General features: G+C 43.8%; 1 protein-coding gene across 13 annotated transcripts in view; it reads right to left on the bottom strand.

The window, feature by feature from the left end:
- The window catches only part of DAB1 (DAB adaptor protein 1), a 1,119,086-nt gene that overhangs the window by 158,279 nt on the left and 933,804 nt on the right, over positions 1-27,003 (bottom strand). The window lies entirely within an intron of this gene.

The raw sequence follows: 27,003 nt of genomic DNA, 5'->3' as shown, positions 1-27,003 counted from the left end.
TGACAATCTCACCCTGTCTGAGATGACACCTGAGTCAGCCTATTTAGTTCCCAAACCTCTCCCAAGCTCCATGCCCACATTCCCATCTGCCTTCTAGACGCTGGTCCCTGAATTTCTTACAGTGACCAGAATTTAGTGGTGACAGAACAGAGATGACCAATTTCTCCTTCACACCAACCAGCCTTCTCTCTCAGTGCCGGTTCCACTGGCGCCCCCGACACCCTCCCCACCCCGTGTAGCCTTACCCGGCCACAGGACAGTGTGGTGACCACAACCTAACGGGAGTGCCTTACAGCCAGACAAGCAACAGCGCCCAGCACACCGCGCAGTTGTTGGCAGGCCTGATGAACCAACTGCGATTTTTAAAAAAGATGTATTTATTTGAGAGAGAGAAAAAGAGAGAGAGAGAGTGCATGTGTGTGCTGGAGGGAGGGGCAGAGGGAGAAGAAGAGAGAGTCCCAAACAGACTGCCCTGAGAGCAGAACCAGACGCGAGGCTCGATCTCACGACCCTCACATCACGACCTGAGCTGAAACCAGATGCTTAACTGACTGAGCCACTCAGGCGCCCCTCCAATGGGATTCTTACTCATCGTTAAGTGTTCCGTGTCTAGGAGGGTGCCCAGCACAATGCAGGTAACATTTGTCAAATAAATGCATGCCATGGATAGTCCACCCTTCACCCAGGGTAGAAGCTTTGCAGAGACTTTTCATTTCTCCCCTTTTCCTTACCATGCCTTTCACACAGATTCTAAGAATTGCAAATAATATTCCTAAAATGTCCTCACTGTCACCACACTTCTGATCCTCCTACCTTACCCAGATAATTCCCCGGTCTACCGATTTACCGGTTGTCAATTTCTTCCTACTCCCAATTCATTTGCTAGAGAACCACAAGATTTCTCTTTAGACAGTACATGCTTATAGTGTCATTCCATTATTCAAAGTCTTCAGTGGTTCCACTTTCCTCCAAACCAAAGGAAACAGAAATTTCTTACCCGTTTATTCAATATTTCATCAAATGTGTATGGTGCATGGACTTGCTAAGCACTGGGGAGCTAGGAATGAACTTGACAGACAAATCTCCTACCCTTGTGAAGATCTCAGTCTTTTTGATTGGAGAGAAAATGAATTTCTTCTTTCTCACTCCCATTTCCCTCAACACATGCTCTCTGCATTAGCCGAATGAAGCCCAGTGAAACCTAGGTCCCAGGATATGGATATCCTACAAGTCTGCACATGCATGCATTCTCCCCGAACTGTTTTCTCTGTCGGGAACAAGAGTTTCTCTGATCCATCTGCCAGGGTCAATGCTGTACCTGTCACCTTCCTGTTCCCACCTTCTGCCCACCTGTCCAAAATTTGGGGTCTTGCCTCCCAGTTCTCTCTTAAGTGATTAACTTAGTTCCTTCCATAATACTGTTTTTCCCTCGATCTCTCTCCCTCAGTCTATTCATTCCATGCCTAGACATTACCCAATGCCCCTTTCTCTTTAGCTCACACTGACAAGGTTCTGAATAAATACAGATTAAAAACTGAAGCAGGGATACACACCTTAAACCATGGAAATCAATTAATTTACAAAACACATTTTTCTAACACAGCTGAAATCCAGTCACAGATGGAGTCATTGGACAAACTTACAGTAAGGTCTGTGGATGCCTTTAGAAGTTACAGAGAAACTTACTCTACAACACGTTTGCTATTATGTCTATTATGTTTGCTAATATTTGTGGAGCACTTACTATGTGCCAGGCTTTGTGTAAATATTTTGCAAGCATCATCTCGTTTATTCCTCATGAAAATCCTGTACCGTAGACACTGTCATCCCCCATTCCTAGATGAGGAAGCCAAGGCTTACAGAGGTAAAGGGGCTTGACCAAGGTTACACAGACACCTGGACTTCATGTGACCTCAAGTAATGGGATTTTTAACCCCTAGCAACATCTTGCCCCCCTTGGGGAGCATACGCACATTAGTGTGCGATTACTGGGTAGAATATCCTTAGCTAAGGGCTGGGCACATAGTAATCATTCAATAAATGGGACAGATGAGAACTGGGGAGAGAAAACCGGCTGACAAATAAACACAGAAGTGCAAGGCATATTCACGTACACTACTGCACAAAATCCTGGCAACAGGCCTATTACAGTACTTATTATTTACCTATTTTACCAATAAAGAAACCGAGACTCTGGCAGGTGCAGGGGCTTTGATATATTTTCCCACCGAGTAACTTGGCAGGTGGAGGACTAGAATGTACATCTCTGAGTCCAGCTTCGGTGCCCTCTGATAGGACCCCATTGTCTCTTTCCTCTCCCAAACCTACACACACCTCAGCTTCTTTGTATTCCTGCAATGTCTAGGAAAACAAAAGGGATCGTTCTATTCCTCAAAGGGCTGGTATCGACATGAGTTTTGGAGAGGTCATGGGTCAGCTACTTTTGCTCTTGGGCTCTGCATGGAAATCACCCACAGGTGTGAAGCCTTTGATACTTCAAAAATCCTCTCTCTGCTGGAATCTTGCAGCCTGTAGGCGGCTCGCTCGGCGGGGCCCTTGCTCCCTCACTGCCCCCTGGAACACTTGAAGGAGCTGAGATTCTAGGTTCTCAGATCAAGGCAAAGGGTTCAGTGTGGATCGGTAAGAAGAGAGGGCTGTGTTAGGTACAGTGGCTGGAAAACTCTCCTCTGAGTCACTGGATGCAGTGTTGCTGGTTCCCAGAGCCTGAATTTCTTTACAATAAGGCCGCTGACAGTGGCGATACGGATGCTATTGTCTGGCCAGGCAGAGATTTCTCCACAGAACATCAAACAGAAAGCAAAGCTGGACCCGATAGGGCCAATTTCAGGGAAACGCCGGTGAAGCACGGAGACACAACCTGGAGCATGAACCCAGAAGGAACTCCACTTCCAATTTTAAAACCGCTTAATTTATATTAATGACGAAGCGAGGTGGTTTGTGCTCACTTAATCCGCTGCAAAATCACTCAGGGGTGTTTGTAGGGAAGGCCTCCCTCCCTACCTCCTGCTGCCTCCACCACACCTGCGGGTGCCTTTTCTTGCTACAGGAGAAAGAGGAAGCCTAGAAGGAAAGAATCCCTCTCTTCCCGGCTCTCTGAGATGCCTTAAAAAAATGTTGTTTCTAAATGACAAGAATGGCAACATGTTTCTATCTGCTGTTCCTTTTCAGGTCGGCCTCACGAGGCAGTTCTGATTGTCAAATCTTCTGCAGCAGGATGTGTGTGTGCAAGATTACTGCAGGCACTACCCAGAGGATTAAAAAATACATACCGCACATCATAGAGACAAGGACACGTCTTTACGTGCTCTCTGGAAGAGCAGAAATGGACGTGCTGCACATCTAGCCCTCTGTCCCCCCAGAGGGTCCGGCAGCACGCTCATCTGAATATATTTAAAGGAGGCCACAGGAGGAGGAAGGACAAGGGGGAAGAGAGGGAGGTAAAGAACTAAAACGGACCCACAGGCGTGCATTTGTTTCTCAGGGCTGTTGGAGCAAAGCACCACAAACCGAGTGGCTTTAAACAACAGAAATAGTCTTAACAGTTCTAAAAGTTCAAGATCAAGGTGTCAGCAGGGTTGGCTCTTTCCAAGGTCTGTGAGAGGGAATCTGTTCCAGGCCACCTGCCCAGCTTTTGCTGGCAATCTGTGACGTTCCCGGGCTTACAGAGGTACCACGCCAATCTCTGCTATTATCCTTGAGTGCCATTCCCCGCCGTCTGTCTCCGAGCTCATTTCCCCATTTTGTGAGGACCCCAGTCACTTTGGTTTAGGGCCCACCCTAACGATCTCATCCTAACAATTACATCTGCAAGGACCCTATTTCCAAGTAAGGTCCCAGTCTGAGGGACCAGGAGTTAGGACTCCAATCCATCTGTTCATTTCTGGACGGGGCGAGGGTGGTGGGAACAGAACTCTATCCATAACACAGGTGCTTTATCAGTGTTGCCTCATTTAATCTTCAAAACAATTCCACGAGAAAGCCCCACACATTATGCTTTGCTTTCTACTGATGAGGAAGTGGAGGCTCACCGAGGTAAAGTGATCTGGCCAACCTGCACAGGTACTACGGATGGAGCTAAGATTTAAACCTGCCCCCGATGACCCGCTCCGTGCTCTGGGCGTTAGGTCACCTTCGACTACAGTAAAACACGTGGTTACCAGGTCTGCCTGCTGCCACTGATGGCTGGTCCAAGTTTCAGCGCTTCCTAATGAGCCCCCCACATCAGAGAGCAGGACTGCATGTCACAGGTACGCTGATCAGAGACACGCGGCCCCTGGTACCAGCCACTTACCCCTGAAACAGTGTGAATAGCAAATCATGGGGTTATTAAAGCCAGAACCAGCCCTGAGGTGGAGAGAGAGTCTAATTGCCAGACAGAGAAGCAGATGAGAGAGGAGAGTACGCTCTGTGGCTCACACTAGGCAGCTTTCTCAAATTAAAGCACACTAAAGCAAAAGTAGTCTTTCTCTAGACATTTCATAAAGGCCACTTTATTTCTTTGTTACTTGGCGTAGGGCCCAAACAACATTGTACTTTTTAGATGAGGTTTAGTAGAAGGGAATTTGGTTCTTATTAACAGAGTTACCAATGATTGGAACAGCATATTTTTATGCACCAGCAAGGAAGGACTGCGATAATTTCGGTCCATGCAAGAGGCTGTGAGGCTCTTGATGGTTTGATTTCAAAGTCTGTCATTTCATAGAATTACCAAATTTAATCCCTAATCTGTCTTTTCATAGATTTAGATCTAAAAATGAGTAGGATGTGGTCACTGCCCTTAAGAATTTCCCAGGCTTATAAAATCTTTAAAAAAGGCAGGGGGAGGGGGCACCTGGGTGGCTCAGTTGGTTAAGCGTCTGCCTTCGGCTCAGGTCATGATCCCCGGGTCCTGGGATTGAGTCCCACATCGGGCTCCCTGCTCAGTGGAGAGTCTGCTTCTCCCTCTCCCTCTGACCCTCCTCCCCGCTTGTGCTCTCTCTCTCTGCCTCAAATAAATAAATAAAATCTTTAAAAAAAAAAAAAGAAGTTCCCAGGCTTGGGGGGATTGGTGAACTAGGTGATGGGGATGAAGGCGTGCATTTGTTGTGATGAGCACCAGGTGATGCATGGTAAGTGTCGAATCACTGCATTGTACACCTGAAACTAATGTAATACACTATGTTAACTATACTGGAATTGAAATGAAAAGAAAAGAAAAGAGAAAAGAAAAGGAGAAGAACTTCCCAGGAGTGAAATCATGTTTGGTTCCTTTTGCAAGCATCTTCTTGTTTGGTAGCAAATCCCTGCATAAGAAGTTTGATAAACTGATTTTAGCTGGCAGGATGCACTGACAAACACCGCCCCCCCCCCCAAAAAAGGAAGGAAATTCCTGAGAAGTGCCTGAGAAAGTTAGTCTGACTTAGACCTTTGGCCCCACAATCCCCATCGGGATCCCACCACTGGCCTCTTAAGACTTGGCGCCTTTCCACGCACCAGCCCCTAGGACCTGCTCTTGGTATCCTGAACCCAGACACAGGTCTCCTACCTTCCCCTAAGAATGATCCCAACCCTGTCCAACTGCAATGGATTAAAACACATTCCCTAAGACCTACTAGATGCTAAGCAATATAATGGAGACAAAATAGTCTATGACAAGCCCTTTATCTCCTGCAGGCTCATCGTCTGGTAAAAACAAATGAACAAAAAAAACCCTAAAGGTTTAAACCACCGATAACAATCCAATAAAAATGTATTGACTGAATTGATGGGAGAAAAAAGGAAAAATTTAAGCTACAAATTTCTGAGATCCGACTAAGTGCTCGTCACTTTATTATGCTCATCACTTTATGTCTATGCCTTACTTTAGTTCACATCTCCACCACCACTCTGTAGGACAGGTACGGGAGAGAATCTGTTAAGGTAATCAATGTGCTGTACTGACCCTTCTCACCATCTGATGCTGGCTGCATTCAGAACCCCAGTGCCAAGGAGACTACTTGATTTCTTTCCGTTTCATGCTGTTAAGTCAGATGTTGACCAAGAATCTCATACATTTGTTCCCAAACCTGCTTATGAGAGTTGTACTTGTTATCGGAAATACATAATTATTAAACATTACGTATATCAGTGAAACATGAAGTAGAAAAAGAAAGCGAGTTGCTATTTTTATGAAAATGGAGTTCAATGTTTGGAAGTAGTCAAAAATGCACCAATAGAAAGTGCTACCAAATAAATGAAGTAAAAAAGCACGTGAACCCAGAAGGATTCTACATTCTAGTTGCTTTACAAGTTTTTTTTTTTTTTTTTTTAAAGATTTTATTTATTTATTTGAGAGAGAGAATGAGATAGAGAGAGCATGAGAGGGGGGAGGGTCGGGGAGAAGCAGACTCCCTGCCGAGCAGGGAGCCCGATGCGGGACTCGATCCAGGGACTCCAGGATCATGACCTGAGCCGAAGGCAGTCGCTTAACCAACTGAGCCACCCAGGCGCCCAACTTTACAAGTGTTTTTAAATCCTCATGCCACTTTACAGAAACCAAAACTAGAAATGACAGAAAATAAGTTTCACAGATATGAATTTCATTAGAAGAGTACATAGCATTTCAATAAGCAAAACCGTACTCCAAGGCCAAGAAAAAGTCCTTATACTGACATCAAAAGATCAATAAATTGATGTACATTTATATATTTTTAGTTGAAATAAAATTTAAAAGGCGGCATAAATATATTTTTTATGATTCCAAGCTTGAAGTAATTATTTTTTGGATTACCTGACCAACTATAGGCTCCAATCTTCTCTGTTAAGTGCTATTAGCAGAAGATTTCTCTGTTGGGTTAACATACTATTAGCCAAGGAACTCTGGGGGAGTCTTCCTGCAAAGTAGGTCAGCTCCTTGCTATATAATTCTGATTATGTCAAAATATTTATTCATGAGTTTTCTAATTCAACCCACTTCAAATAGAGTCATATTTATATCACCACGAAAAATTACATCCAATTTACAACTATAGCCTTTGCATTTAGCTCTTTGGTGAACACTGGAGAAATATTAACCATTTAACATAGCATATCTGCACTGAAATCATAGGGCCCCAAATAGCATAATGATGGCCCAACCTAAAGAGATTCTTAGAGTGCAGTCTTCCTGTATAAATTCCAAATGATGCAGGTGTTTGCTCTCTGCCATTGGAATTCTTTTAAATGCTAGTGGACAATGGAGAGTATCAAATACTGGGCATGAACCCAGAAGAATGACAACCCCAGGAAAGCCTCATTTGCAGGAAAGCCAGATTCTAGGCTATTATGAGTAGGTTGGATTTTCCTGCTTGAATTTTTCTCTCTGATTGGAAGCATTATGGCATAGCAGTTAAGAGCAATATAAGCAGACGTGGCTTTAAAGGCAGACTTTGTCACATTCTAGCTGTGTGATTTGGGGCAAGTTACTTAACCTTTCTAAAGCAAAGTTTCCCTATCTGTAATGTAGTTAGAATAATATCTACTTCATGAGATTGTTGTGAGAGTCAAACAAGAGGATGTATGTTAGGGTAAGAGTATTCTTGGCTCCCCTTGGAGGTCTGACATTTTAGTTTCAACATTAATCAATGTTGCAGAGGAATGTCCTTCTGTATTAAACAAAAATCCCCCACAATAATCTGAATCTGATTGTAGAACATCATACCTTTTCTTTGGCAGGTGATATGTAACATATGTACCATTGTGATTATTTGTTCTACTTCACTAACATAGGGAGGGATGGAGTACAAAGAGATCTAGTCAAATCTGGATCCTTCCGCTTATGGGCAAAGATTTGCAAGAGAGCTCACCATGCAAGGTAGAGACCTCCTACCTTGAAGATAAGAGACTTCCAAGGGAAACATGCACAAGTAACAAGGTGGTAAGGACGGGATAAAGAAAGTTGGTTTATCTTTCACAGGTGAACTTTGTCTACAATATCCATTTAGGACTGGACAGTAGACATCCAGGCCTTGAAGCAAGAATATAAAAAGCTCCCAAGACTCTGCACACCAAAGTAGCCTTTGCTTTTTCTCACATCACTCAAGAACTCAAGCACATGATCGTAGAAAAGTGCACTGGTAACAATATAATGGAATCTGCTCAGTACCTGTTCCAGAATGAGCATTTCATAAAGGGAAGGCAGAGATATTATTAACATCATTTTTATTTTTAGTTTTGTTTTATTACTATTTATTTTCTTATCCTGACCAAAGCAAAAGCCATCTGAAGAATTTTTTCCCCCAAAGCCATTCACCTCCAAAGCAATAAAATACAAGATAGATCAGATGTTTGGGTGTCACAGATTATATGTAAACTTACAATGTGGTTAGAAAACAATGTAGGCATTTGGTCTTCCTTGACTATTCAGTTATGGACTTGATCCTTTTTATGTTTCCTTAATGTTTTATGGCAACTTTTTAAAAAAAAATTGAGAATATAGCTTCCTCTTTTATAAAATAGGGCTCTATTTGCCTTAGGAGAATATTATAGGAATAAAAATGATCATGGGTGAAAAAATTCAAAGTCTGAAATACCAAGCGTCGAACAGAGCATGGGCCAACATGAACTCACCGGTGCTGGGACCGGAAATGGAAACAATCACTTTGGGAAAATTTGGCAATACGGAAGAAAGCTGAAAACATACCCTATTTAAAGCTAACCATACACACACTCTCTGACCCCCAGTCCCATCCCACCTAAATGCATGCTTATGTGTATCCGAATACACAGGAAAAAAAAAAAAAAGCTGGTGATAATAGCACGTTCTAAGAGTTCTAAATCCAGATGTCATAGAATCAGATGGTAAAAAATTATGGCATAGTCATATGATGGAATACTGTATTTCAGTAAAAATAAATTAACTAAAAGTTATTTTATCATATGCAACGATGTGGATGAATCATAAAGACACACAATGTGCAAAAGGAGAGAAGCACAACAGAATACACACTGGGTGCTTGCATTTATATGAAATTCCAGATCCAGCAAAACGAAACTATTTACATATTTCTTTATTCCTAAGAGCAAGGAAGTAAGTATCATAAAAGACAGGAGGGTTTCTGTTAGAAGGGAGGAAGGGATGATGACTGAGAGGGGACGTAGGGAAATTCGGGGGCACGAGTTATGTTCTAAGGTCCTGATTTGGGTTATGTGTTTTATAAGTGTTCATTTTACAATCGTTCATTAGGCTGTCCACTTACGTTTTATTCATTTTTCTCTATTTTCAGTATCTTTATTATGTACCCAATTAAAAAAAAAAGTGGGAAAAAAACAAGATACGCGATCACATATATGATGCACCTGACAAAGTGTGTGACAAACTGTTAGGTGCAAAAGAAAGACAGAAGCTCCCAGCTCCCTTCCCACCTCCTGCAGACAAGGGATAGCTGAGAACAAGGCATGAAATATAACACTGTAAAGATTTTCTTTAACTGAAAGCAATTAACTCACTTAGGTTGCTTTTATTATTTTTATTTTTTTATTTTTTTTAATTTGCGGAGGAAGAGTAATGATTTCAACCTCATTTAGAAATCCTGAAATTCCATATTCAGACACCGCATGGCAAACAGGCACCTGGGGTTTGGGGGGATTAGAAGCAAGGCCCAGACACCCTGTTTAATGATGTGGGGCGGCTCTTCCAGGCTGTGGCGCTCAAAGAGGCCCTGCTGCTTTTATTTAAAGGAGATTCTAGCGCAGCCAAGGTGGCTGGTGGATCCAGGCCTAAAGCAGCAATCTCTTAAAGGTCTCTGTGACTGGGGAAAGCCCAAAGGGCTACATCCCAGTCTTTGTACCTGCAGCCATTAAAGACTTCTAGAGGAGTAGAGCTCAGAGAGGGACAACAATAGGTGAGAAGTCAATTTCATTTTCATTCCTTGCCTGCTGCATTCTTAACACGACCCTAGGAGAATTTATGTCAGATGCAAATTGTGTATTTGTCCCTGATTCAAATGGCAGATCCAGTCTCCATTTCAGATTCATTCTTGGGCCCTTAGCTACATTTAATGAAAAGTGGCTGTATTCACTATGAACCAATTTTCCCCTTGAGTTTTATTACTGAAATCATCAAAATAAATCACCTTGAATCCTCAACCCTATCTGCTTTAAAGGCCAGGGGGTCGGGGGAGGAAACAATGAAATCTTTAAAAAAAAATACTTGAAACATTTTTGTGTACTTGAGACAATGCTTAGCTATTAAATTGAAGTGTGTGTGTACGTGTGTGAGAGAGAGAGTGTTGGGGGGGGTGCTGGGTGGGTAGTATGAGGTTTTGGTTTCTTGTAAGTTTATAGTAATTTGCAATGGCTTGTTTTTACATGTAGTAAGGAAAAATACTATTTAAACAAGAAAAGTGTTGGGACAGATGGTGAACACTGACCCTTAGGATATTAATCTGTCAACCAGAGGATTACAGCAGCATGCCAATCTTCACAAACCAGTTCTGGTGTTTTAGAACCGGTCTTTCTTTTCTGTGTTCATTTTATCCTAGTTGAAGGGGGGGAAGAAAGGGAGGAAAAAAAGAAAACGGGGACCCTGCTAGAACCCCCTCTTTAATACATGCCAGTCACACCCTAGATGAAATGCTAATCCTCCTCCCAAGTTCTACGGCTCCACTCCTGCTCTTCTATAGACTCCCAGAACAACTGTCTGCAAACTTGATCTGGTTGGGCCAGCCTTAGGGGACAGAGCACAGCAGAGGACACCAGCGGACAGGCACCTTGTCCTCCGGCTCCTAGTCGCCACCTGCCCTTTCTCCCAGTTAAGCTCTTCACACTCCTAGTTTTAACCCAGACCTTATTTGGGTGAGTAACAATTTTCACTACAATCCCCAGCCCCCACCCCCGCCAATTTGGCTAGATCCCTGCATGTGTACCCCCTACAGGTTAAAACAGCTGCACCACTAATGTTACTGATCCGTGCTGTAGTGTGTCAGCAATCCAGGCCATTTTGTTTCTCAGCTATAATCAGCAAGGGCTTAAAACCAAAAGGCAGAACTCGGAGATTTCAGGGTTTGTGGAAAGTGGGCAAAGAGTTTCTGTAGCATTTGTCCGAAATGACGCCATATAGGACAAGGTATTTTATACTAACTGTGGTCCTGGGTAACAATGACAAATTATGTCACCAGGCCCCCTACATACACTTCCAGTGAAATGGGAGTAAGGGGTATCTCTCTCTGTGTCTCTGTCTCTCTCCCGAGGGTCTGGAACCTTCCGGGTGTGATCAGATTTATTCCCACGGAAGAAAACCCAGCTAATGGCCCTTCATCTTTTCATACCCAGTTCAAACACAGGCTGTTCCTCACACCTTCTCTCTCCCCACCCTACTCCTCTGCAGAAGAATTAGCCTTTATTGGCCCTTATTTCCCTCCCTCAACTGCACTGTCCTAGCACTTGGTGCAATGTTTTCTCATGGTAGCGATGCCCAAACCTGGCTGCTCCTATTCATGATTCGGAGACTTTTTTTTTTTTTTTTTTTTAAGAAGCATATCATCTTCTGGACCCTCTTTTAGGGATTCAGGCCCAGCAAGCCTAAAGCTTCTTGGGTAATCTGCGGTGTAGACCAGTGTGGAAAGCCCCCATACGACTTATGCCATGGGACCACATACCCTAACCATCAGTCCAGAAAGGGAGAGGCAGGAGAACGCTGTGGGTCCGCAAGCAAAGACTGAAGCTGGACAGCCTGGGTTCAAATCCTAGCTCTCACAGTTTCTGGCTGTGTGATTTGGGCAGGTTGTGTAATCTCTCTGGTGTCTGCTTCCTCAACTCTAAAATGGGGATAGTGGTACCTGATGCCTTGGGTTGAGGTGAGGAGTGAGTGAATCACTGAGGCTCTTCTTACCTGCGGCAAATGCCACTTACCTTACATGTCAGCTAAGATTGTGTGTGCAGGCATTTTATCTCTGTCCTCTGGTCAGAGGTCAAACATCCAGCCCTATCTCAGTGACAGCTGTCTTTTCAGAGCAGGTAACCCAGTGCCCTGCACGGAGTGGGCACTCAGTAAATGAGGCGGGAAAGGGAGGTGATCACAAAACACAAAGGAGCTCTAGGGACAGGGCCCCCAAGGGTGTCAATAAAAATGCCCAGAATCCAGCCTCCAGTTAAGTCTTTTCAAAAGCAGGACTCACAGTACAGATGAAGAGAGTGAGGCCCTGACTGGAGGGTCCTGTGAGCTGCCTTCAAAAACTGAACTTTAGGTTTTCCAAGGATCAGATACTAGCAGCCTTTCTGCTTTACACAGACCTGATAATCAATGAGACTTCCAAGACCAGCTGATCAATGCACTTCACAACACTAGCATTGAACACTTCTCTTGAAAATGCCCATGACAATCTATTACACATCCTAATTGAGAGAATGGATTAAATGTTTCCTTATCTCTTTACCTAAAAACTGCAAACAGGGAACGGAACTATCGTCATACAAGGACTGTAATGCACATTCTCCCAAGTCAACTAGTTCAGGAAATTTCCATTGGTTGCGTTATGATTTCTCCTCGCGATCTGCTTTAATTGAATATGTGCAATGCTACCTGGCATTAAGTAGAAATGCCTGTGACAGCAGTGAGGAAGCCTAGCGGGGGCTTTGCACTCAGGCAAATGTGGGTTGGAGTCCCACCTAAGTCACGTCCTAGCTGTGGAGTCTAACTTCAACTAGCAAATGAGTAGTAAGTAATAAGTCCCTTATTAGGGTTATTGTAAAAAGTGAATGTTACGTTGCTAATCAACACACTGGCTAGCACTCAAGTACCTGAGGGACTGTAGTGGTAAAGGCTCAAACATTTGTAGAACACCTAATAATAGCAGCGACCAATTACTGAGGGCCTCCCATGCCCCAGGTACTTGATGTATATTATCAGTAATTCTCATAACCATTTGAGCAATGAAGGAATTAAAATGCCACATCTACAGGCGAAAGAACTAAGGCTCAGCTGGGCAGACTTGGCCAAAGCCGCAGAGTTGGTGGGTAGCAGAAACAGGGCTGGAATGCAGAAATGTCTGTCCCCGACACTGTATCCCAGCCCTTCGCCATGCAGGGACCAGCAGGTACGGGGCTATGCTCTTGGGATATCAGGAGAGATTTAGCCCTACTGTGGAGGACCTTGCTGTCTCATAGGGAGAAGTGAAATAAAAAGTCAGGCAAGAGATGGTAAGATGCAAAAGTAAAGTGTATCATGAGTCCCATAGGTGGGGGTGGATGCCAGGCTGAAGCAGCACCAAATTCCGTCTCAAGATCAGTAAAGGCTTGGTGGGCTGGAGAGTTGAGCTGATTCTACAGGATCAGTAGAAGGTTTTTTTGGAAAAGAATGAAGGGACAAGCACTCAGGAAACAGAGAAACACTTGAGCCAAGGAACAGAGATACAGAGTCTAGTACTATAATGTCCAATATGGTAGACGCTAGTACATACAGCCATTTAAATTTAAATTAATTAAAATTAAGTACAATGTCCAATATGGTAGATGCTAGTACATACAGCCATTTAAATTTAAATTAATTAAAATTAAGTACAATGAAAAATGTGGGTCTTCAGTCACACCAACCACACTTCCAGGGCTCAACAAGCATATGCGGCTAAGAGCTACCATATCGGACCGCACAGAGACAGAACATTTCCGTCATTATGCAAAGTTCTGTGAGCAAGCACTAGTGGTATTTCGTCTTGGATGATACAATGCAAACTGCTAGAGTAATTAGCTGTCAGGGTAATTAGCACTTCCTCCCTGGAGAGGGATACAGGGGCCTGATCAGGAGACGTCTCAAGATGACGGGGAGCTGTCCAGGGTTCTGGGCAGATGTAAACGGGTCCGGGTTTCAGGAAGGCTGCAGGGTGGGGGTGACTTGGCCAAGCAGGGAAAAGTTTAGATACTGTGAGACATGCACACAGTTAAACTGGGGGCACAAGCTTGTATGGATGGACAGGTGAAAAATGTGGAGAACACACAGGAGCTGGAGGGAGAGGACCAATAATGCATACAAGAGAGGCAAAATCAACCCCGAGGGTGATGGGCAGAGAAAAGGCATGTGTGCAAAGTTACCATCACCTGGGACACGAAACAGAGAAAGGAAGAGGTCTGGGCATGTCTACCTCTTGCCCGTGGCACCTTCTGACGGAGATGCCTACCAGGCCGCCGGATGCAGGTATCCCAAGACCATAACTGCAGTTGTTCCTAATAACAGGGGAGCTATGGACCAGCTCCCCTGGAGCCACAGAACCTTTTGTGCACCAATCACTCTAATGTGTAGGGAAAAAGAATAGAAAAATGAGTAACTAATCCTTCTTCTCAGAGATTGGTAATTTCCAAGGGGAAAGAGGCAGAACTCTCAAAGCGATACCACAACACAAAAGTCAACAGAAGGCTAAAGGGATGTGGTGAAGGCGAGGAAAGGAGAAAGAGGGGAGGTTTCATGGAGGATGAGGAACAGCTGGCTTAGGTCTAAAAGGATAGGGGGAGGGGTCTAAGGGTGGATCACTTTTCCCTGCTGATCTCCACTTTTTCTTACCATTATTTAAAAAAATCAAGACAACTTTTCCAAAAGGAGCTAAGAGCTCACCACATAAACAGAAGTAGGGAAAGCGCCAGGAACCCTGCCTCCCCACAGCTAGGCATCCCCTTTGGTGGTACTAGGGGAGACTGTCCCCTCTGACCTAACACAGGAAAATATGCGTGAGAGCCCTTTGGGAACCACAGGGTACATTAGGATTGTCTGATTCAGGCAGAAGCTTGTAACATATTTTGGAGAAAAGAGTCCTTAAATTAGATGAGAAAATAATTTAGAGGTTACAATGTATCCATTCTTGACCTCCTCTGATTCATTCTCCACTCTGCAGCTAGAACTTCTTAAAATGCCTATCTGATCATGCCACCTACACCCCATCCCTGCCCTTTGCTTTATTATTTTTTTTAAAGATTTTATTTATTTGAGAGAGAGAGAGATAGTGAGAGGGAGCACAAGCAGGGAGGAGAAGGAGAATGGGGGAGATGCGGGGCTAAATCCTAGGACCTCAGGATCACAACCTGAGCCAAAGGCAGATGCCCAACCAACTGGGCCAACCAGGCGCCCCTGCCCTCTCCTTTAAATTTATCTAAGGCTTCCTATAGGATGAAGCCACAAATCCTTAGCCCGGCAAACCCCAGGAATTACAGGTTTCATAGTAAAAAATGCAAAGTTACCAAAAATAAGCTAGGCTGAGCTAGCTGATTCCAGACGGTGAGGACGTTTCCATTTACCCTCACCACCAGCAGAAGTTCACTCTTTCTGAAGTCCTCCTCCGCCGTATGACCACACTTGGGTCACGTGCTCCACCAGCCTGGCACCACACATCACCACACGCATGTACATGCACACACACACACACCTGTGCTCATTACAATCCCAGCCACCCTTCTTCATGGCCCATTTTAAAACCACCCACTCAAGGACAGCTTCTCCCCATTCCTTCTACTTATTAACCCACCCACTAAGCCCTGAGAACGCACTAATCTAAAAATATAACTCAGCACATGTGAAGTACCAGGTGACCATGGCACAGAGATAAGCAGCCATCAAAACATTTGTGAGCTTACTGGCTCTCCTTCAGAAACTGTCCCAGTGAGGCCCCTGGGTGGCTCAATCCGTTGAGTGTCTGACTCTTGGTATTGGCTAGGGTCATGATCTCAGGGTCCTGGGTTCGAGCCCCGAGCAAGTTCTGTGCTCAGTGGGAAGTCGGCTTGAGATTCTCTTTCCATCTCCCTCTGCCCCCCGCCCCCCCCCCCCTCTTCCCCCCTTTTTTTAAAAAAAAAAAAAAAATCTTTAAAAAAAAAAAAAAAAAAAAGGCACAGAAAAGGAAAGGAACTATTCCAGCCTTCAGTCCCACTCCTGGGGATCCTGCCATCCTGACCCTCTCAGCCCACCAAGCCCTTGCCCATCCCTGAGTCTTTGCCCATACTGTTCCTCTGGCCCAAACACTCTTCCCTCTCCATGCGAGGCTAACTCCAACTACACCTCTAGAACCCGAGTGAGATGGCATTTCTTTGAGGAAGTCTTTGGAGACTAAACAACCCCATCCCCCAGCCAAGTTAGGGACCTCCCTTGTGATCCCATAACACCATGGACATTCCCTCTCCTGGCATTTATCGTGCTACTCCGTAACTTCATCTGAGGGCTACAACACTGACTGCAGAAGGGGAATGTGGAGAACAGAAAATCTGGAGGCCCAAAGACCAGGTATAAATTGTCAATGGGCAGAGAAGGTCAGAATCTGGAGACTTAAGATTAACTTGCCTCTGGCTTGGATACCTGGGCCCAGAGAAAGGAGCATCTAATGCACAGCTTCTCAGTGAAAATCTTTGAGACTTCTACCAGAGGAACACAGAGAAGGATAAAAAGAAGGAATCCTAGGGGAGGCAGAGAATGAGAATGGGAACAAACCTTTATGAACCACTTCTCACATGAAGGGCCCTTTGTAACATCATCTTACTTAAATCTTCCCAACATCCTAGAGAAGTAAAAATGATTCTCCCTTTCTTAGCAATGAGTCACTCTACACTCACTGGTATTAACACAGCTAGAAGGTGGTTTTCAGGCATCAAAATTATGAAATTACGATGCTGTCTCCCATATAAGCAATTCCAAATTCACGATAGAGCAAGTTCCTGACTTTTCTCCAGAGACTGAAATAGATTCCCCAGGGCCTCTCAGCTAGAAAAGTACCAGGACACAAGCCTGTATTTCAGGAACTCCAAGTTGAGCCCTTTCCCCTGTGCCATACATGCCCAAGCAGACTCCCAGAAGAGCAGATTCCAGAAGAAGTCATGGAAGACTTTTATCCTCAAAGTCTAGTGTGGAGCTGGGACTCACAGCTCACAGCCATTAAACAGAGGAACTGCCCCTCTGAGAGCACAACTCAGTTATCTTCTGGCTTGGCTGCATGGCGGTATCACCTGGGACCACCCAGACCAGGTGAATCCAAGTCCCCGGAGGTGGGGCCCAAGCGATGGTAGTTAGGTGTCTATGAAAGTTTAGGTGCAACCAAGCGGTAGGAATCCCTAGACTAAGTCAAACCCTCTCAGGTGAGCAATTACATTAGAATACAAATTCTCTCTCCTATATATAAGTATTTCTCTAAAAAGAGCCTCAGCTTTCAAGTACAGGATTAATATAGGAAAAGCAACCTCGTGAGAACCCGCACAGCGTCCAGCCGGCCAGCCCTCTGACAGAAGCGTCGTCCCACCCACCAGGGGTGAGGTGTGCTTATTTATTCTCACTTCTCTGGCAGATACGGATTATAGGGATATGAAAGAGTGTATCGTAAAACATTATTAGTGGGCCAATAGATTTTCATGTGAGGCAGGTTTTTACACATTCCATTTTCCACTGCAACAAGGGAATGCTACATCGCTAATAATAAGGCACAGGCCTTGATTAAATACCAAATCCATAATTCAATAAAGAGGTTGTGCTGACATAATCAGCAAAGACGGACCCTTATGAATATCCAAATAAGCCAAAACCTGAAATGCATGAGTCAGCACTCACCCCACAGAGGCATATTATTTGTAAACTGTGCAAAACATTTTTCTTCCAGGACCCAACTTAAGGAATTTTATAATTAGCAAAGTTTCATTAGTGGAGTAAAGACATACTGTATTCCAAGGGAAGGCTGGCCAGAACTCTTAGGATGTTGTTGTGGGAAATTATTCTGTTTCAATTACATAAAGAAAAATATATGCTCTTGGGGCACCTGGGTGGCTCAGTCGTTGGGCTGAGGTCCTGGGATCGAGCCCCGCATCGGGGTCCCATGCTCAGTGGGAAGCCTGCTTCTCCCTCTCTCACTCCCCCTGCTTGTGTTCCCTCTCTCGCTGTCTCTCTCTCTGTCAAATAAATAAATAAAATCTTAAAAAAAAAAAACATGCACATACCTTAAATGCAGCACATACTCTCTGGGACGCCTCAGACCAAGTTGTTTGTTTCCTAGAGAATCTAGGAAACTGTGAATCTTAAAACTGGTTTTTTGTCTTTTTCCTTTGACCAACAGGAAGTGCAGAATCAACTGTTTAGCACACCAAAGAAATAGGACCTTGTTGGATGATTTTATCTATCATTACCATGTTTTCATCGTGGTTATCTAAATAACCTTCCTTATAATGTAGGTATCTCTAGAACCCCCCCCCCCACACACACATCATCTTTGTAAGAAACTAGGGGTTAAAAAACCTAGCATCTTACTTATAAAGCCTCAGATTTTATGTGGCAGGTTGCATATGAATCTGGAAAGTATATGCACCAAAGATATAGGTGTGTTCGTGGGCTCCTGGCACACGATTCTGAAAACTGGGACCTTTCTGGGAAATCTGGGCCACATGGCCCCTGTTTAGACTGTATGCTTCCTGGGGCCTACACTGTCCTCAGGGCTTTGCTATTGTGTCCTTGACATCTCCAAGACAAGGCTGGAGAGTACCACAGAAACTTCCAAGGAAAATTCAATAGAGAATAAAACCTTTAATTTCTGAATAAAGTTTGAACAGCCGGCGGGGGTTGCTAGAAGTACAAAACCATATTTGGAAAGGAAAAAAGTCCTCCTTTGTTAACTCAAGTGCATCAGTGGCCACTTCCAAAAACAAACAAACAAAAAACACCATACTTATACAATTGATTATATTTATCTCTGAAGAAATAGATGGGTGTTCTGATCTTAAGTCAGAGAACACCTTGCCTCCTTAGGTTGAGCAAGTGTTCCTACACCATGTGTGCATACATCAATTCGGTCCATGCAATCGATGCAGAAGTGGTAAAGAATACTGGCAGGAAAATCAATGGAGATAAATTTAGAAGCAAACCCTGAGAGAGAAATCAGAAGAGGGAATAAATATGGGGTCCAAAGAACATGGGCTGTGGAGTTATGTTAGCTTTTGTTCAGATCCCAGTTCCTTGACTACGAACTGTGATTATGGAGACCGGATGCCTCCTCTCTGAGCCCCACTCTCAGCCCTGTTCGGCTGTATAAACCCTGACCCTACACAGCATCAGTGAGGTCACAGACATGAAAGGGCTCTGGAAAGTGGTCAATGAATCGAAGGGACTGTTGTTAGTAAAATTTTGCAGAGAAGGAATCTTTCCATGGGCACTTCTTGAGATTGCAGACAACTAATAGGCATGTGTTAGGGGCAGGTGTACAGCAATTTCAACTCAGCCAGATTTTACTAAGCATCTACTACATCCTGGACACCTAGAAAGAAGCTGGGGATACAGTGATACACCACAGAGATATCCAATAGTGACAGAAATATCAACAGTTCTAAGCAAATAGGCGAAACCCCATGAAAGGGCAAGTCTAAGGTGTCATGGGAACACAAGAGGTGGCACATCTAACCCCAGCTTGGAAGGTCAGGCAAGACTGTAAGTGTGTGGCATTTATATATGTATAAACATGTTTTTATCCTTAAGTTTTACAAAACTAAGGCTAAAAAAGAGATTAACTTGCTAAAAATTATTTGCCCAATAAATGCTAGAGCTGGGATCAACTCAAAATCTGTCTAGCTCTTTACCAATCAAATGCATTAACCATTTATGCTCTGATTTAGAAATTTTCATCCTGACTCATCACTACATGATAATAGCTCAATGTGTGTAATCTACAGGAGAAAGCAGGGGTGGGGGAAGAAATTATAGATGGTTCTTCAGGGAGAAAAAAAAAGTGTTCCAGAAAAAATGAAAATAAGCAAGACCAGAATTTGGCTCACAAGCTAACTGGAGAGTGTTTCATAATGACCCTGAGAAGAGGCACTGAGAGCTGTCATTTGGAGAATCTCACACCTCATTTATCTGATGTCATCATCAAAGAAGAGGATGTGTGTGTGTGTGTGTGTGTGTGTGAGAGAGAGAGAGAGAGAGAGAGAGAGAGAGAGAGACTCCAGAAAAATAGTCAAAGCCTCAGTGCTTTTATATCACATCAACATTGCTTCTCCTTGCTACTTTCTGGTCTTTGGATTTTTTTCAATTTTGTTTCTCTCATTACCAAAAACCGTTCTATCAACTTGAGTTAGAATTCTGGGGTCTAGTCTACCACATTAACTCATTACCACTACTTCAGGAGAAATAATCAGAGCTAATATCTGTTGAATCTTTTCTATGTACCAGGTACTTTGCTAAAATAAATCTTAAAATTTTTTCTCACTTAATCTTTGTAATGATGGCATAGATAGTTATTTATTTTCCTTCGGTTTAGAGATCGGCAAATGGGAGTCTCAAAAACAGTGAAGTAACTCGTCCAAGGACTCACAGCTCCGAGGAGGGGTGAAGGATGGGGGACAGAAATTCTGATTGGGCCTGTGGGACTTCCCTTGACCACCCCCCCATGGCCCTCACTATCACTCATCTGGAAGACGGATTGTGGTCTCCTAAACATCTGTCTCCCTAGCTCCTCTCCTACCCCTTGCAACCTACTTTTCTCCCATGAGAACTTTGGGGCTGACGCCACAGGAGCTTCATCCTCCAAGTGGTTCAACCACAAGACCTAACAGTTGACATTTGGAAAATCATATAACTGTAGTCTTTTATCAACATTTATCAGAGAAAAACAAGAACATGTTGTCCCTTCAATCAAAGTGCTAAAACCTTGGTCGCACAGATCCTTCTTTCCCCAGGGAATGAAGCAACCTAGTTATCTACTCAAATCATTCTGACCTTCCAAGGCCAAGTCCTGTTAGCCCTTCCTAATCCAAAAATAATTAGTGGATAACAGACCCTGGCTTGTTGAAACAGAGTTATTTGTAAGCAATCTTGTCTGGAGCAAATGGTTTTGCAGGAATCACTAACCCTAATAGATTCTCCCGAGCTCTTGCTTTCTCCTGCTTTCCTGAGCTCCCCATCATCTCTGACAGTAAAAGGGCAGGCAGGTCATGATGTCAAGCCTGAAGATACAAAGTCACCACCACACTGTCACTGAGGAGAATGAGGCTCACCCACCAGCCATCTGGAGAGAAGACCGGAGGGATGGGCACAGGCATTCCAAGGAGTAAGCAGAAGAGCAATTAAAAAGACAAGGACACTTTTCCAAAACAGGGGTACCTGGCTGGCTCTCAGAAGCATTTCAGCATTTGTTGGCTGAGAATAGCAAAGGGGGAAAAAAAAATCTCAACAATAACAAATCACAAAATGGCCCGTGATAGCCTGAGGGATGCCGCAGGATCCTTGGGATCGCATAGCAGCTGATGGTACAGCTGAACAGAATTTAGTGTCAGGGGAGGGATAGGAGCCTGGAGCATAATGTTCAAATCAATGTCCATCCCTGCTCAGTATCTGGAAACAGGAGCAGACCCCAAAAGGGAGACCACTTTAGAGCAGTGGTTCTCAAACCTGATAGAGTGGGCATCAGAATCACCCCGGAGGATTGTTAAGGAACAGAGTGCTTACCCCTTCCCCAGAGTTGCCGGTTCAGCAGGTGTGGCGTGGAGGCCTGAGAATTTCAGTTCCTAACCAATTTCCAGGTGGGGCTGATCTTTACACCACAACTTTACAGAAGAGCAGAAAAGGCAATTAGGGAAGTAGCCAGCATCGACTATAACCAATATCTGCAAAGTGTTTCCCACTCCATAAGGATGGTCTCATTCATTTCTTGAGCAGTTAAGTACTGTATTTTATGTTTTAATTGCAGTATAGTTGACCCACAATGTTACACTCATTCCAGGTGTATAATATAGTGATTCCACAACTGTATGCATTAGGTTATGCTCACAAGAGTAGCTACCATCTGTCACCACGCAATGACATTACAATACCAGTGACTATATTCCTAATGCCTCAAAGACAGTGATAAAAGGAGAGGCTTTGATGAGAGATGCAAGAGGCAAGAGCAATCCTGTTCTGTGATGGCCAGAGATGGCTCTTTCTCACATGCTGTGTCACTCTTGGAAAAAACCCCTCTTTCTCTTTGGGTGTTTGTTAAGAAAAAAAAATTATTTTAGGTGTACCCAATTCCTTCCTCCAATGGAGCCAGCCCCGTGAGCAAATCTCCAAGTCTCAGTGCCAGGTTCAAATTCTCATATCATCTGAAACCCACTGGCCTGGGTGCTGGTGGCAATTGAGAGCCTGTAGAGAATGCATTTCCAGGGGTAATGTGGTGGAAGCACATCTCCTAGCCAGTCATCAGGAAACCATGGAACATGGCTCATCCATTGCTGGCCTAGTGACTAGCACTCAAGATGCAACCAATACAGCACCCTAAGGCTTTGCCTACAGACAGATGGCAGGACGAGAGGCTTGTTATCATCCAGGGGCCTATTAGTAACAACAGAAAGTGTAATAACTGCTAGGATCTCAGGTCTTAGCATAATGAATAGAAAATAACTAATGAATAGAAAAAGCCTTTCCAGGTTGTACCTTCAATGGAATGTGGGGAGATAATACACTCTTGCCTGAATTGGGTTTCTCTCTCTCTCTCTCACTCTCTGAATCATGGTGGTGCTACTATTAACAAACATGTTCCTTCCTGCATCCACCCCACATTGATTCATCAAATGTTTACTGAGTCTAGTAGAAGCCAGGCAATCATCCACTGGGGCAGAAAAGCAGCATAAGATTCTCCATGACCTTCTATTCTCTTTTTCATGCTCTCACCACTTAGAACACTCCTCAACATAAGGTGCCCATTGATACTAACAGTCTGTTTACAGGAAAAAGTCCTGCTTTTGTTCAATGTCTATTTTTAAAGAACTGCAACATAGTAACAGTAATAAAGAGATCTAATGTTCATGGAGCCCTTCAAGTGTGCAAAGCTGAGCACTAAAATGCACCCTCTTATTTATTTCTCTCCAGAGTGAGTTGCCCTTCTACCATCACATTTCCATTTTGCAGTGAAGAAACTAAGGTGTAAAGCAGTTAAGTAACTTGTACAAAATCTTACTGCAGGAGGCACGGCAGCCCGGGACGGAAGCCCGTGCTCTCTGAATTCAGAGTCAGGCTGTCACCAGAGCCTGAGCTGCCTTCAGCCACTAGCAAGGTAGAAAGAAGTAGTCTTTAAGTCAGGATATCTCCTAAATGGGCATTGAGCTACAATAAAGGGTTGTTGTGAGGATTTAAAGAGATGCACACATGGAATCCTACAAGCAACACACAAAAAAACACTTGATAAATGGTGTTTCTTACTAGAAACAATCCAAGTACACAACGTTGTAGGTGGGCAGTGTGACTTCACATTTCTGTTAGAAGATGATTATGCCAAATCAAATAAGCCAGACCAAAAAAAAAGATTACAAGTGGTGTGAATTCATAGATAAAAAAAATTCTAGAAAATGAAAGCTTATCTACAGAGCCAGAAAGCAGATTGGTTGTTATCTGAGGACAGGAAGGAAGGCACAGGAGTGAGGGATGACAAAGGGACAAGGAAACTTAGGGAAGAAATGGGTGTTTAGTTACCTTGACCATGGGAATGGTTTCATAGGCATATATGCATGTCAGAATGGATCACACTGTATACTTCAAATATGTGCAATTTATTGCATACCAATTATACCTCCACAAAGCTATTTTAAAAGCATTTCTCGCACATGAGTGTGAATTCTCTGTTTATAAAGGGACCCATTTTATCTGCACTAGTGCAATGCTCCTGTCCTTGTCACAATACCACACCCCGAGCTGGAGCTGAGGCTGAGCTCCCATCCCAGCAAACCTCTCTTTCCTCTCTGTTTGTCACGTGGCAGGAGGAGATGACCATGCAGTGATGATAGGAGCAGGTGGGTATGTGGCGAGTCAGGGAGCCTAGCAAACATTTTTTGATCATTTGATGAAGTCTTGAACAACATAATGAGGACAAGCTTTTGTTAATTAAAGGGCTTTCATAACTATCAGTCTTAGCCCAACACTAATCTAGACAATTTTGTTTAATTAAGGTAGTTTTTGAACTGTGAGTCATCAGGCATTTTTCAATGGGGTCAACAAAGCTAACCGGCAATGGAGACTCCAGAATATTACAGTTATCACAACAAAGGCAATTGTTCAGATAAATCAGGAACTGAAAATATTTCTGATTTGCAGGCACCTCACAGTAAGGGAGGAATCATTAATCTCCGATAGAGTCCTTTTTGCTTAGGCAAAACACAGCCCCCTTTATGTAGTCTGAAATTTCACTTTCATTTGGTGTTTGAAAGCAGGGAGAAACCATATGTGATAATAACTGATATTCGTAATAAGGCATATGGTAAATTACTAATACTAATAATCAGTAATTTACTATATGCCAGGCACTTCCTCAGCACTCCATAAGAACTGGCTCATTTGATCCATACAACAAACCTACTATGTAGACTGCTATCATTATCCCCATTTTAGAGATGAGGATATAGAGGCACAGAAAGCTCAGAAGCTTAACTGAAGTCACACGGCAAAAAGTATCATTTTAACTTTTAACAATAACAGCTACTGTTTTCTTTAACACTTACCATGTGTTAGACTTTTGCCAAGCACTTTATACAATTTCTTTTTAAAAACTGATGTTAAAACCATAACATGAACTAGGTGTCCTGAAACCTAGGTTCAGCTATCCTCATCTTACAAATGTGGAAACTAAAGCTTTAAAATATTTATTCATCCAAGATCTAACACTGTTAATTACTAGCAGAGCCAGATTTATCTAATTGCAAATGCAGACTACTCTTCAGAGCACATGGTTTTACATCCCCTTTGGATATCTTCCTCAAGTCAGAAAGGTCCACTCTTCAGCCATGGGAGACAGACACACAGACTCCAAAAGGCTGAAGGGAACAAAACACCTGTTTAAATCTACTGTGTATATTTTAGAATCAGTTATTTCTGAAACTCAGGGAAGGAATGTACTCTTACTCACTGGAGATGCTTTGGAAAGCAATAAAGCAGATTAAATTAAACTACGGTTTGAAGGTGATGATTTAGCAAACTGCAGTGGGTGTTAGTAAAAATGAAATAGAAGATCTCTTTGCATATTATCTCCCCAAAGAGTATCATGTAAGAAACATTCTTTGCGCATAAAATAATGAGAATATAGTATGTATAATAAACATAAACTACAATAAATGAAAACTTGCTTTTCCCATAAACTCTGTCTGCCAAACCTACACCAGTAGGTGGAAGGATATTAAAATATGATTTGGAAGAAATGAGAAGGGATGTAAGCAACTTGTAGCAGGCTTGGGTTCATTAACATATCCCTCCTCCCTTGTAGTCTTTCTACTAAATACTAAACATTCACTAACACCAACCATGTTCCAGAGCAAGGGATGTGGAGCTGAAGAAGAGACGCTGGTCTCAAGGCATGCACTGTCTAGCAGGGAAAACAGATATGGTCCTAAAGCAAGATAGGCCCTTAAGGTTCTAAGTTTAGAACTGTATCTCCTACTAGGAACACACCAAGGACATTAGCCTTCTCTTAGTCCTTCCAAGTAGCCCAAACTCCTTCCCTTTTGCACTCTCTGTTCCCTCTACCTGGAATGTCCTACCCATCCATATTCTCGCCCAATACACACACACACACACACACACACACACACACACACACAGAGTTAAGCATCCATTTTCCTGGGAGAATGAAGGAAGTGTTCCCAGAGGAAGGGACATTCAGCTGGAATCTGAAGGAGGAGACGAGGCATTTCAAAGTCAAGAGAGAGGAAAGGCAAAGGCAAGACAGAAGATCCAGCGGTAGGGGTGCTGACCCGTGGAAAAGCAGGCTGTATTAGGGGAAAAGAGGGAAGCACAGAGTGCCAGAGTGGGTGGGGTATGGGAAAAGACAAGAGCATCTGTTGGGCCCAGTTGCCGAGGGTCTGCCAGTCAAGGTCAGTACCCTGTAATGGGCTGTGTGTGCCATGGGAGTCCCCAGATGGGCACTAAGTAGGGCACTGGTCTAATGAACATTTGTTTTGAAAGAAAAAGCCTCTGGCGGCTGTGTAGAGACTAGAACTGCCCAGATGAGGACACCAAGACTAGGGCAAGGGAAAGACCTTCCAGGATTACAATTAGTGAGATGGGCCCCTGTCTGGGAACCACCACCACACCCAAGTCCCCACTCACCCCATGGGAGCCTTTGGTTAGCATCCTCATTACCTTGTTAACAAGCCTCTTCTGAAAGGGCATCAAAAAAAGGGTGGGGCTCCTGCACCTTTTAATAATTTCTTCTCTTGGCAAAGTAAAAATTCTAACTCCCAGTGTTTTTTAAAAGAGGGATAAACAAATGGGTGCCCTTTTAAAAATCCATATATAGGGTACCCTCAGCAAGGAACAGGGCAGCAGGAACTGCCTGGTGCTTGAGGTGAGCCACACAGGGGCTGCTCCGGGGAGCTGTACCACCACCTAGAGGGAAGGGGTGCTTTGTCACCTTCTCTTCAAGGCTTGGAGAGAAGCTGCCTCCCTGATGGCCCAGCAGCCACCATTACAGCAAGCCCAGGGAAACATCACTACAGGCGTGCCCGTGGTGCATAAGGAAGAGAAGGGTGGTGGGCTATGCATGGGTTGTTTCTTCACTTCTTCTTGGTACAAGAACAACTCTGACTATGGTGAAATCATGGGTTGTTGACAGAGCAACTATGGATGTTTGTGGAATAAAATTGCTGCTCCTAAAGATCCAGAAGTGAGAAAAAGAGACAAAGGGATTTGGAGTCAGAAGTCTGAGGCCCAGTTGCAGCTCCATGACCAGCTCCATGACATGCTCTGTGAGCTTAAGTCAAGCATCTCATGTCTCCAAGCCCTCGTTTGCTTGCCTGTCAAATCAGGAAAATGGCCAGTCTTTCACAGGATGGTTTTAAAGAATAAGTGACATAAATGCACTTGAAAAGTGTCTAGCCCAGGACCAAGCAGGGCTAAGGGGTCCAAATTTGCCCAGGCTGCCATCTAGGGTCCCCGAAGGCTCCTCAGGGGAAGTACAGGGTTGTTGCAAGGGAGGTGTGGTCAGGTTGAGCATCAGGGCTCAATGAGTGGAAAACACACAGGAGATTCAAGGGAAGTCCACTAATCTGAAGTCCCCCAGAGAAGGAAAAGAGACATGAGGCGAACCC

The sequence above is a fragment of the Phoca vitulina genome, unplaced genomic scaffold (genome assembly GCF_004348235.1).
Source record: "Phoca vitulina isolate PV1807 unplaced genomic scaffold, GSC_HSeal_1.0 scaffold2, whole genome shotgun sequence".
NCBI lineage: Eukaryota > Metazoa > Chordata > Mammalia > Carnivora > Phocidae > Phoca > Phoca vitulina.
The sequence above is the reverse complement of the archived record's forward strand: the minus strand, read 5'-3'. Positions and strand labels throughout refer to the sequence as shown.